The following is a 13,469-nucleotide window of genomic DNA, read 5'->3' on the forward strand; positions in this document are numbered from 1 at the left end:
TTTGCTCGTCCGATTGCTTCTATTCCTCTTTTACGGTTGTCTGAGTTCTGGGCAACCTACAGGAAGTAGTAACCTTGCCTTTGCTGGCCCTAAAAATAGAAATAATATAGATGTATGGAACTAAGAGACAAAAAGGGGACCTGAGTAGTAGATGTCTCTCCACTGGCTCCCTGTGGCTGCAAGGATCAAGTTCAAGACACTCTGCATCGTCCACAAGGCTTTCTGGGGCGAGGGCCCGCAATACATCCAACTCTCTCTTCCAAAATACTTTCCTGCTTGAGTCCTTCGCTCAACTACCTCCAACTCTCTGAGGGTCAGATGCATCGCTAGGCAGCGAGTGGGGGTAGATCTCTTTCTTCTGCAAGTGCCTCCCTCTGGAATTGCCTCCCAGCCCCTCTCAAACTTTAGCCAGACCACCTGAAGTTCCGTAAGCAGCTCAAGACCTTCCTATTCTCCTCTGCTTTCTCTCTCTCCCTCCCCTGATGATCTACCTGTCTGCCACACCGAGTGGTTGCCTGGCTACACTCTGAGCATAACGGGTTCCAGGCTCCTCCATGATCAGTCTACCCTCCACTGCCTCTGGGCCTATCGGGCACTTAGGGACTGTAACTGTAACCTCTACAGTACCCTGCCTCCATGCACTTACCCGCACTGCCCTAGTTGCACTTGCTCAGAGCACTGCTGTACTGATCATACTCCCCCTCCCTCTCCCTGGCACTTCCCCATCTCCCTCCCCCTGCACTTTGGCGCTGTCGCACTTGCACAATCTGAATGTCACAAGGCCTAGGAAGATTGCTTGTATTACCACCCTCTGTATTCCCTCTCTTGTCTTGTCACGCCTAGAAACACTTAGGTACAGGCGTGTTATAAATGACTTATCATGTCACATCAAATCCACTTTTGGCAGGTTTCTTTCATAGCCAGGAGATCTTATTCAAGAATGGAATATTTCCTTTCCCAATCGATTAATTGCCTGGAATAATACAACACTTGCTTGTCTGTCTGGTGTTGCTGCAGAACACCCCCCATGGTACAGAGCATCCATAAAGAGCTCTCTGGTGTCTGGGTGACAGAGCACTGGGGTTAAAGGAAAGGCCTTCTTCAAGGACCAGAAGGTGACTTTGGCCTGCTCATCACACAGAAAGATCCCGTCTTTTCAGAGAAGTGCTCTGGTGACTGCATAAGTCCAACAACCAAAAATGAACATACTTCTCAATGTTAGCGAAGCACAGAAAACTCTTCATCTCTTTTACTGAAAGGGAGGGTGGTCATTCCAAAATCACTTATGCCTATTTGGAGTCTATGGAGAAGCCTGCAGGGGGCAAACTGTAATGTTGGCCACTCAAGTGTGCATTTCTCTGCTTTCACAGACAATGAATGATTTTGTAACCACTGGAGCACGGGTCAAACATGTTTGGCATGAAGTTGCTGATACGCAGAGGAAACAAAACTAATGGTAAGGTGGATCATTACTTGTATATTCAAAATATCTAAGGAGACAGCATGCATGAATTGCTGGAATACATTAGGGGAATTCAAACATGGAAACATGTTACAGAATGCTGCAATCCACTAGTCCTCAGCGTTGGCACATGGTAGGCTCCCCTGAGGTGCAGCTTTCTATAAACGATGGCCTGAAGGAGGCACTCCATGATAGGTACTGCAAGGGGAATGGCATACAGATCCTTCACAGAGTCCTTGTTCACACACTCTTATAATAGTCTATGATGGAATGAGGTCTACAGTTTTATTGGGTACAAAAATTAAGGATGACCTGGACACCGATCTGGAGGGAATGATGAGTCCATTGCAAGGTTCTAACCGAGTTACTCTGTCTCATAAGACCTTTTTTCAGGCTTGAATAAGGTATACTGGTGTCCAAATGGCAAAGGCACCTCAGGAACCAGGCCTAAATGGCAGTCATATTCCTGATGAGGGGTAAGGAGCTGGTCCTTGTGTTTTCAAAAGACATTAAGAAAGTCATGGTAATTGAAGTGAACACCATCTTAGTCAGGTGACAACACAGAGCTGGTCAAGGGTGTGTCCGGCAAGGTCCCTTGGGGACAAACCAATAACCCCATGTAAGGACATCTGAGGAACAGAAATCAGGAAAGTAGAGCATGTGAGCCACCCAGTTAATAAAGGGGTTGTGTCTTTCTAGCCAGTGTATTCCTAGGTTCAGTGGGAAGTGCTGAGCTGCAATAAGATGATTAGACAAGCATTCCGGGTGGTTTCCAAAAGACATGGAAAGAGATTGCGTGCATAATATATTAACCTGTTCAGAGGACTTGTTCCTACCACCTCCAGCATATTCAGTGACTTTACTTCACATAGAACAAAGGAAGCTTTGGTCTAGTCAAGGCCATTTATAGGCCTGATGTTCCAGAATCGATCATGGCAGGTATTTGGACGGACGGACTAGGCTGTCATGTAAAGGAGGCAGCCATCATAACTATAGTATGTTTTTTGAGTTAATTACAGAATGGGTATGGGTAAATCAGGCGATAGTTGTGGGCTGAAGCTGGTCTGGTCAAACCAACCACCCTTTGCCAATAAGGAGCTGAGATCACTCATTTCTCCAGCATTGGATCTTTCATAGATTCAGATGCTTGAATATTCCCAGTCTGACGACGGGGAATATTCAAGCATTTCAAGCATGTGAATCTATGAAAGATACCAATGCTGGAGAAATACAGTTACAGGTAAGTAACTAAGACTTCCTGTGAGATGCCTGATATGAAATAATTCTGGGCATTGTCTTATCAAATGAACCTTTTTGCCACAATACATACACAGACCGGGTAAATGGTTGCACCTTTGTTCCTCGTAGGTCAGGATTCCTGTGGCAGCTCTAAACTGCATGGGCTTTCTCGTGATGGCGTCTGTATTTCTGTTTTTGGAACAGGAAGCTAAGACAGAGGGAAATAGAATAATTGAGTCGGATTCTTCCATCTTTCAGATCTGCTGGCCTAGATTAGGTGGGCAAGCAGAAACACCCACTATAGCATATCATTGAAACAAACTGAACAATGAATACAGGTGAGTTCTACTTTTAGATCTTCTGGGAAACCTCTTCTAAACAAAGTTAACAGAGTCCTCTCTAAACCCACTGTCTTGGTGGGCAGTTGGTGGAACCGGGAGACATAACTCTAGGTACCAGAGGTTCCTTTCTGCATATCCTTTCGGCCCTTCTGCAGTGCACACGCTGTTGGCATGTTCAAGCATGGCCTTTAAGGTGGTCTTGAAGGATGCAAAGTGGTCTAGTATTGGGTCTGGCATAACAACCAAGGGCAAAAGACATGAGCGGACATTGTCAATACAGTCACCTATGAGAAGGCCGATTTGTATATGTGGGCTACTAAACTGGAGCAGCCTCAAGGTAACTTTAAGAAAGCAAGCATAAAGAAATTCCATTACTTTTTGGGAATTGCCATTGAACTTCGGACTTCCTAGCCCAGAGTGGGTGGGTTCCAAGGTTATGGTATCGAGGCAGGCAACTGCCTTATGCATGGCAGTGTTTTTGGTCTTCATGGTTTGGACCGCTAATCGGTCTGGACTGCAGCCAAGAGGTCCGATAGCTAGGCCATTTCAAGGACAAACTCTTTGGTATTGCAACCTTTAGATAGCCATGTGCACTGCAGATATTGGATCTCATTTCTGAATGATGGTGTATACAGCTGTACCATTCCCTCTATCACCCTGAATACTGACACTAACCACAATGGCATTGCTTAACCTTGGAAATAGTTGAAGAAGGAAAAAGCACGAGAAAACAGAAGAAAAACTCCGCAAAAATAGGTCTTGTGGCCGTTGGCAAAACCAGTGGCAGTTAGGCCCAGACTAGATAAATATCAATCAGAGGAGCAGAGAATGGTTGTCAGAAGGTCATGCAAAGGAAAAGAAAGATCCAGAAGATGGAGAAACTCCTGAGGTTCAGTGAAGAACACAATGATACCAGGCAGAAACGCTGTGATACACTGAAGTCTACATACATTGCCCTTTTGAGGTGAGAAGCGCACGGAAGTTCCCCAGCAACCCAAAGGCACAACCAGCCATTTTGGATCAGCCCATCTTATGCAGCTTATTCAGCTGCCAATCGTGGATGCCATGTTGGAAAAATCACTGGCCGCACAACCTCTGCAGTAGGTGGGTGCTGGCACTCCGGAAGTGGGAGATGGCATGCCTGGGAATGGATACAGCAGGGACCTGTTGCCAGTGTTTCAAGCGGGAACAAGAGATGCAGCCTGGCACCACCAGCAGGAGAACACAGATCATGTGAGCCTGCAACACACAGCATCAATTCTTGGATACTATTTCGATTGATGTCATTATTGCATCATTATTACCAATGTGTATTATCTATCTGTATTATTTGAGAATTGCTTTGTCATGTTTAGAGTTGATGACACTATTTACATCCTTGCATGATAATCATGTTGTTTACTCATTAGTTAATTTGTTCGTTCCTAAAGACAAGAGGTTGAACTTTTTTCATTCTATGTCTAACAATGCCACTAGCCATGAGAAATGTCTTTCTTCTTCCTTCTTCTTGTTGTTGTCTTCTTCTGACTAAGTTTTGTTTTACAATATATCCTGAAAGGCAGTTTTGTTCCTGTTCGTATCTGCTATGCTGGCAATATTCCTGGGCTTTTCATGTTAATACCCTCATATGATAGTGATACCTGATGTGAGTGTCATAGAGAATTATGTTAATACCTAGCAAATGACTGTGCCCCCTGTTCATATATTGTCAAAACTGCAGAATGCCCTCAGTACCTGGGAAACAGTTGTCAATGCCTAAAAAGGCCTATTAATCGGTCAAAGATATTGCTTGTATATCATGATGATCGATTGTTACGTTACTAGGCATCCAACCCTCAATAGACCAGTGATAGAAGTGTACCAACAAAGTAGTGGAACTGTGATTCCAGCAGGGAACAGCGTAGAAGGGAAGGGGGCAACGATTTTTCCAGGGTTGCAGTCATGCTGGTTGATAGCCAATTGAGTTGAAACATATTTCAGTTTAGCTGCAACTGATATCTGGTGGTAAAATGGAGAAGTGTGCAGTAGTGGAGCTGTTAACAGTAAAAAATAAAAGAAGTGGATCAGCATTCCTGACCGTTCCTGCTCACTTCGACCACTGGAATGGAAAGCAGCTCTCTGGCAGATAAGGTGTTATTTTGACAAAATTAATTGTACGATATTCGGACAAATGTAAATCATTATTTTATAATGATTGCACTTAAAAAAACTGCCATATAATATATTTAAAACATATATACTGTCCATTGCTTTAAAGTGTATTTGTGAGGAACTGCATAAGTGAGAGTGGGAGGTTATTTTTAGGGATTGAAGATGTATGGCACGAGATGAGAAAACCAGGAGTGGTGAAAAACGTGTACCACAATTTCATTTCAGTACTATATTTTTGCTGTGAAAGTTGTCAAGAAGGAATAACCTTTTTTATTGTAGCTGTTTATTCAAGATGTTCAGTTGTCAGTATGATTTAAGCATAGTGTAAACACATAACTCTCACGATTCTCGAGTCACAAAGTGGCACAGCTGCAAGAAAACCCACGCAAGCAAGCGTCCTGCCGTCCTTCTCGCATCTGTAACATTTTCGTCCAGATTCCTCGCACGAGTAGAGCAGAAGATGAGAGACCTTCATTTTGTTGGAATCCACCAGAGTCTCTGTAGTAAACGAAGCCTCCTTCTTCATAGAACCAGAACCACAGAAGGTAAGTTTACATGTAAGTTTATTCTCATAAGATAGTTAGTAGAGAAAGCACTGGGACATCCATCCTGCCCAGCACATTAGGTCCAAAACATCCTTCAACATTCCACCCAGTGACATCACCACCCTAAGCCTCCATTGAGAATGCCGGTGACATCACCAGCCCATCCTAACACTCAGAGCCATAATCAGGCCCCAGCACAGATTATGACATATCTCCCTCTCTACCATTAACACAACACAACACCCATGGTAGAAACCCATCACCAACAATACTATCATACAAGTTAACAAATTCAAAACTCATAGCAGCTCAGAGACCATACTCAACTCGCCAGAGCCACACCGCTAGACCCCAACATCTAACCACTCTAGATGAAAAACACCATCAACAACTAAACTTGAATAGCAGGCACTTCCCCAGAGCCTGAACCCCCAACCAGCTCTAACCCGCTGATAGACACAACAATGGAAGAACAACACTAGTCCTTCCCCTGAGTGGACCCCGCACACCACAACCAAAACTAACCCACTAAACTTCTGATCCCCACACAGACATGTGGCCACCATGTCTATGTCCAACTAAAATAACCAAACCAGAACTCTGAGGGGTTCTACTGTTGGAGTTGGACCTAATGTGCTGGGCAGGATGGATGTCCCAGTGCTTTCTCTACTAACTATCTTATGAGAATAAACTTACATGTAAACTTACCTTCTGTGGTTCTGGTTCTATGAAGAAGGAGGCTTTGTTTACTACAGTCTCCTCTCACATTACAGTTTTGATGCGAGCCTGAAGGCAAATCTGTTTGCCGCAGAGTTCGCATAGTTCCGCTGTAGGGGCGTCCGCCATGTTCTTTCATGGCATCTGTGATTATTGATCACTGCCTTATGTGCGTGCACATTCAGCAGCGATGTGTTGCACTGCCACCTGCAATGATTGCCCAAAGGCCCTCAGAAGGAGCCTGCGCCACAGACACGCTGTGGCCTTTGCTAATGACACAGCATGTGCTGATATATTCCTCTTCAGAAAATATTGCCCTGTCAGGGTCAGTTCCAGGATCTGTTGCAGGTGCTCTGAAAAAAGTGAAAGAAAATTAACTACATAGGTGGGACACCATGATGATTATTCTGTTTGTTTGTTTATTAATTTGTAATGCGTGCCAGACCCAAGGGTATCAGGGCGCACAGAGTACAAGAAAACTTTCAGCTTAGGTTACACAGGATAAATACAGAGATATACATACAGTGAAATATATACACAGGAATATACAAGCGCAAGTAAACAATCATAAAGGTACAGTTGGAAGTCAGTACAAAATAATGTGGAGCAAAGTTGAGGTTGAAATTTCAATAGCAGCTATTTACAGTGCAGGTATGGTGAGGAGCCTTTGCGTTCAAGGTCATTGGGCCTCATTACACTGTAGGCGGTAACCATGGCGCTATTAGCACCATGTCTACCCCCTACCGCCGTCGGAGTCCTGGTTCACCGGAATAGGGAATTATTGGTCTATTCCGACCCTTAAGGGATATGTAATGAGGCCCATTGTCTTTGAGCCATTTAATAAGATTCTGTCTGAAGTTCAGGTATGTTTGGTCAGCTCTCAGGTATGGGGCAAGGGAGTTCCACAGCTGGGATGCTTTGACTGGGAAGTTTTTGCCCCGATAGTAGACAGTTTGAATCTTGGAATGGTCAAACACTTGGTGTTAGCTGTTCTGGTAGGCCTATTAGTAGATTTTCTCTTGAGTCTCTCAGTGAGATAGTGGGGTGCGGCATTGTTCAGACATTTATTGGTAAGTGAGGCAGTTTTCAGTCAAATTTTGTCATTGGTAGAGAGCCAGTTATTTTGCCTCCTTACTTCTGATATGTGTTCTTTCCTTGATATGACCAAGGCAGCTCGAAGGGCGTTATTCTGGAGCATCTGTATTCTCTTGATAATATACTTGTTTGCACCACTGTACAAGGCATTACAGTAGTCCAGTTTGGACAGGATTAGGGCTCTGGCCAGGATGAGACAACTGTTCTTAGGTAAGAATGGTTTGCCATCTCTGATTAATTTGGATGTATATGCGGTAGCCAAGGCCATGGCATTTACTTTTTTAGTAAAGGTGAGGGTGGAATCAAGGTAAAGACCTAGGGTTTTCACCTCGCTGGTCACCTTGATAGGGTTACCATTAATGTCAAATGATGTGTATTTGAGGCCGAGCTTGTTAAGGTTTGATGTGGTACCCTAATTATGAGCTCAGTTTTGTCATCATTCAGGCATAGACCATGGGCGGCCATCCATGCCTGGATGATGAGGTACACTTTGTTTACCAAGGCCAAATCCTTGACGTAATCCCCAGTAAGTGGCAGGAGGATCTGGGGATCATCTGCATAATTGGTGTAGGTGATACCGAGAAGATCCAGGTCATCGAAAAGGGGCTTGGTAAGGATGTGGTACAAGGTCGGTGAGACACAAGAGCCCTGGGGAACTCCACATGTGAAGGGGATGGGGTCTGCCGCTGCTGAAGGTGAGAAGACCCTCATGGTCCTGTTGCTCAGGAAAGATTTTATCTAGGCTGTGGCTTCGTGAGAGAAGTGCGCTGCTGAGTCTAAATGGCTACATAGGATTTTGTGGTCCTGAAGATTGAATGCAGCTGAGAGGTCAAGGAGGAGAAGTAGGGCTAGTTTCCCCTTGTCCCTGAGCTCATCTATTTGGGTTTTGAGGTCGATTAACACTGATGTCTCTGTCCCAAGTTGAGGTGTACACCCTGATTGATGGACTCCTAAGAGGTGGTTGTGCTCCAGGAACTTCTGTATTTGGAGATAGGCCACCTTGTCTAAAATTTTGAGAAGGAATGGCACTGTAGTGATGGGCCTGTAATTTGTCGGTATGGATGGATCTAATGTCTGTTTTTTGAGAGGGGGTACCCAAGACTCTTTATGATTACTTGGGATGGTGCCCGAAGAGAATGAAGCATTCATTAGCTTCGATATGAAAGGGGATAGGTCTCTTGCTGCATCCTTGATTAGTTGGGCGGGCATTTGTCACCCTGGCAGTTTGAAGGTTTGAGTGATAGGATAACTTTTTCAACCTCGATGATGGAAATTTTAGAAAAGCTGAAAAGGTTTAAGGTCAGGACTAACGGTCTTGTCTAATGAGGTCTAGTTGCTTAAGGTGGCTTTTTTCTTGGTGATCTTATCCTGGAGGGTGGTGACTTTATTAGCTAAAGCTTGCTGGATGTCAGAGCACCGGGTTTTGTCTTTCACACAGTTATCCTGAACTGGGATTGGGTTTTCAAGTTCTTTTAAAATTACAAATAATTCCCTCTTACTCCAGTTAGCTTTCGAGATTCATTTATTGTAGGTTTCTTGTTTAGCCAGGAGTATTTCTTTCTTGTATTGAGAAGATATATTGATGCGGTTGGATTTATTTTCAGCGGAGGGTAATAACCTCCAAGAGACTTCACAGTTCCGTTTTTCAGTCTCAGGGTTTTCAGGTGTGATGTGAACCAGGAGTTAAGATGGATTTTGGGCATACATGTTCTAATTTTTAGCAGGGCAATGGAGTCTAGGGCTTTTGTCATAGTTTTGTTGTATACCTCGACTAGCACATTGGGATCAGTGGAAGCAGGTAGTGAGGTAAAGGTGGGTAGGATTAGAGGCAGGAGTTTATCTGCCGTAATATTCTTTTTGTTCCTAGTTAAAGTAAGAGGATCAGATAAGGTGTTTTTAGTGGTAGGCCTTTTGGTTGCTAAGGAGAATGATAGCAGGTGATGGGCAGTCCATGCCTGTGGCGTTATGGCAGTAACTGAAGCATTACAGTTATACTCTGCCACCGAGTTGAGTATCCTGCCCTTGTCATGTGTAGGTAGGTTTACTTTTTGGGTAAGGCCAAATTCAGAGAGTGTATTAGCAATGGCACTAGCATGTTGGTCTTTGGGGTCATTAAATCCCAAGTTGAGATCCCCTAGCATTAAGACTTGAGAGACGTTTTTTAGTTTGTCAGATATAATGGCAGAGATATATTCCTCAAATGATCCCAGGGGTCCTGGCGGCCTGTAGATCAGGTGTATGGTAAGAGTTTGAGACTTAGCAAGATGTAGTTTGGCCATAAGGGATTCGGGGAAGTGGCTAGTCTCATGGATAAATTCGGTTTAGCAATGAGGGCTATGCCGCCTCCTCGAGTCTCACGTCTGTATACTCTAATAATAGTGTAGTTATCAGGCACTGCTAACATAAGGGCAGAGCCTGCTGCTGCGTGGAGCAACGTTTCCGTGATGGCCAGAAAGTTGTAGTTCTCTGCTAGGATAATGTCAGATATCTCTTTATTAGGGCGCCATTAAGGTTTGGGGCACAACTGTCTGTCACGGAGGGGGTGTAAGGTACAGGGGGGTACTATTAGTAACTCTGGCATCTTGTGATGCATTATTAGGTTAAGTCTGTAAGGTTTTTTTGCAGATAGGGCTATAGGTAGTGCGAGTGGTGGTTGTGGTAAATAGTGATAGTTAGTCTGCTAGGTAAGCTCTTCTTTGTCACGTCTGTATGAGACGTTGATCTGGTGAGAGGTTCAAACAGTTTAGACAGTCTTGCGCGGAGCCTGAGGTTTCTGGACGCTGTAGCGCAAGGTATGCAGGAATAGGATGAGCCCTGAGTGTGGTCCGGAAAGCTAAGCAGTGGTTGATGGGTTGGATGCATGAATGGGGATGATGAGGGTATATCAGCCCTAGTAGCTGTCATGGTGACAGTAGTATTCTCATCTAAGGAGGGTAGGGTAAGAGGTTTCATGTGAGTAGGTGGAGGACTTGGTGCAAGTAGGGTAAATGCAGCAGAGAAGCAGACATAGTGGTCCTAGGTCAAAGTGTATGATAAGGTTGAGTTATGGTTATAGTGGTGTAGTGGTGTAATAGGTAGTAAGACATCTATTGCAATAATAGACTAGGTTGAGGTGCTAAACAAGTGGCAGGGTGCTATCTTGTATCGCTGCTCAGCATGACTGAATGCTAGCTTATATCATTGTAAATTGTGGTCACCCATCGCATTTTGTGCCGAATCACGATATAGCAGGAGACATAAAGTTTGGGGTGGGGCACTATACAGGTAAATGATAGGCTAGGGCAAGAAGCGGTTCTAATCACGATGCAGGTAAAACACGAGAGTGCACATATGCTATAACACAATAGGTTATGACATCATACTGCTACGTAAAAGTAAACTAAAGCAGATAGCTAGCGTAGTTCTAGTGCTAATGGAAGGCATGTTCACAAAGTCAGCAGGTGGCATGATATGAGAAACAGACTCAGTCACAGTGCAAGCATAACAGCAATGCTGACGGTGAGGTGAGATGCAGCCGTTAGCGCAGAATACAAGAATAGGATACGCAAAACAGTTAGGGAGTTATTACAACAGTTCTCAACGTAAGTATATACGGTAATGGCAGTGAGGCTAATTCACAAGCCGGTGTACAGTTAACATATTTTAGGGCGATTTATACACATAGATAGTATGGATTCATTGGGAAACATACAGCTTATGGAGTTGGTTAAAAAAGGTAAGTTAATGCAGAGTTTACTATTCGGTGTGCGGATAGGCAATCGGTGACAAGGAATTCAAAAGTTTGACGTGTTAGGATTTACCGGACTGTCAAGACCATTATCGGATGGAGTCAAAAGGTTAAGCGTTGAGGGGTTTAACGGCCGAGGCTCCTGGCTCCCTGTGGCGGACAGGGGCAAACAGGGCCTTTTGCAGGCCTTCTGCCATGGCCGGCGTTTCCACCTGCCGGCAGAACTTGACATTCAATAAAGCCTTGTGTTGCTAGGCAACGGGGCAAAGCCAGCCTCGTCCTGGCGCCGCATCGCGCCCGACATCTTGGGGGCAGGCAGGAAGGAACGATCACTTGCACAGCTCCACTCACTGGCGCAAAACATGCATAAATGGTCAAAATGGTGAAAATACACTTTGTAGAGCACACAGGGGCTCAGATTGAGGGCAGCATCACCCTGTTGCGGAACACCTCGACGATCTCGATAAGTTGCGGCAATCTCGTGTCAGATGCCATGCTCCCGTGTAAATGGCGGTGAAGGTCTCTTCAATGGGGTGGTGGGTGCTCCTGCCCTCTCCACCTTGGGGATGCTGAACTTCTAAGGGTGTCCAGGGGCCAACAGGACCTTTTGCAGGCCTTCTGCTATGGCCGGCATTTCCGCCTGCCGGCGGAACTTGATATTTTAAGTTTTCCTTAATTAATATTTCGCCAGCCCTTACTTGGGCTTTATACTGTTCTTTAATTGAATTATGACTGCATAACATAATGTTTTATGACTGACTAGTTTGCATTCAGAGTTCTAATGGCTTAATTACTCGCTATTGCTCCTTTATAGATCCTCCAATAACATGATGATTTTTTTGATGTTTTTCAGGAAGAACACACAGTCAATCCCCAGATGCCATAATGCAGCCTGAAATCAGCTCTGAGAGTGCCTGAACATTGCAGAAGAGTCTCAATAAGGTGGGCATATAACAACATGTTCCCTAAACACAGAACTATTACTATGTTACAGGTGACTTCCGGTTTTATTTCTCTTGAATTCAATTCAACACTGGGAAACTTTTTTGGAGTAAGGTGTTTCCTTTTTTTTCTTTGATTTACCTAGTAAAGATACCAGCAATCGTATTACGGAACCTATTGGCTGCGTTCAGCACCTGTCATAGCTCCCATTGTGCTTACATCCGCTCCAGAACAACAGCAAAACTCCTAGCACATACGTTGATACATTGCTATATGGGAATGCACTGCAAGGAATGCTTGCACTAGAGGGATCTTGAACGCAACGCCATACCGCTGACCGGCGAATGCATCCTTTGTGGCGTCAGTGGTCCTGACAAGTGCACAGTGGGAAGCTCGGTACAGCACCCCGCTTCTGAAATGTGGCCCGGATTGATCACATTATGCGTATAACATACATTGCTAGTTCTCTGTTGCCACCTGCCTGTGTCAAAATTCCAAAATTCAAACAACTGCTGAGACGTTTTAATAAAACAAAAACAATAAGTTATCCTATTTAGTCATTGGATGTATTTTGAACTGGGTGTTAGAAGACTCCTGCCAAGTTGACCTGAAAAAGGAATGACTTAGGTTATGGGCTGGCTAAATAACCCATGTTTGCAGACAGGTGTTTAAGACTTACAAGCCGACCGAAGATTGTGCCTTTTGGAGTGAATCCTCTGCCTGCAATAGATGCGGTTATGAAGGTGTGAGAGGTTGTTGCTTTATATTTCTGAGGAATTTGAGAGTGACGTTGCCAGATGATAGCCTGATGTCAATGCAAGCTTCGATGGAGGGATTGCTGTCTATCAGGACAGGCAACCTCGGTTTTCTCAGCTAAGAAGTGTTCAGGATAATAGGTTTCAGGCAGACCGGGCCAAGCTTCAGGATGGTTCTGTGGTAGCTGACAGTCAGGTGATACTAGTTTGTCTCACTCAGACACCCCTGAGAGAGGCCAGATGATTAGGCCACCCCATGCAAATCAGCTGCACCTGCTCGCTGTCGTTTGGTGGTGACAGGACAGGTGGAGACTCTTGCCAGGAGGCTTTTCCCCGCCAGTGGATGCTTCTGCCTCTCGGAACAAATCTTCATGTGTGGATGGTAAGGACCACCTGGTAAAAGCCCCACTGCTCCCTAACTAACGTGGTGGAATTTTCAGTTTTTGTGTAAATCCTTTCATTTGAATTTCAGCAATGCATAGCACATACGTCTGC

General features: G+C 44.7%; 1 protein-coding gene across 5 annotated transcripts in view; it reads left to right on the plus strand.

Annotated features, from left to right (window-relative positions):
• MCHR2 (melanin concentrating hormone receptor 2) overlaps positions 1–13,469 on the plus strand; it is a 2,016,060-nt gene that overhangs the window by 714,157 nt on the left and 1,288,434 nt on the right. For 4 of the 5 annotated variants that reach the window (XM_069606534.1, XM_069606536.1, XM_069606530.1 and 1 more), the window contains one exon: positions 12,131–12,219. The exons of the other annotated variant lie outside the window; for it this stretch is intronic. The gene's annotated coding sequence lies outside the window, so the exon portion shown is untranslated. The remainder of the gene's footprint in view (positions 1–12,130; positions 12,220–13,469) is intronic. 5 annotated transcript variants of the gene reach the window in all.

Source organism: Ambystoma mexicanum, chromosome 4p (genome assembly GCF_040938575.1).
Source record: "Ambystoma mexicanum isolate Mex_15411 chromosome 4p, UKY_AmexF1_1, whole genome shotgun sequence".
Classification (NCBI taxonomy): Eukaryota; Metazoa; Chordata; class Amphibia; order Caudata; family Ambystomatidae; genus Ambystoma; species Ambystoma mexicanum.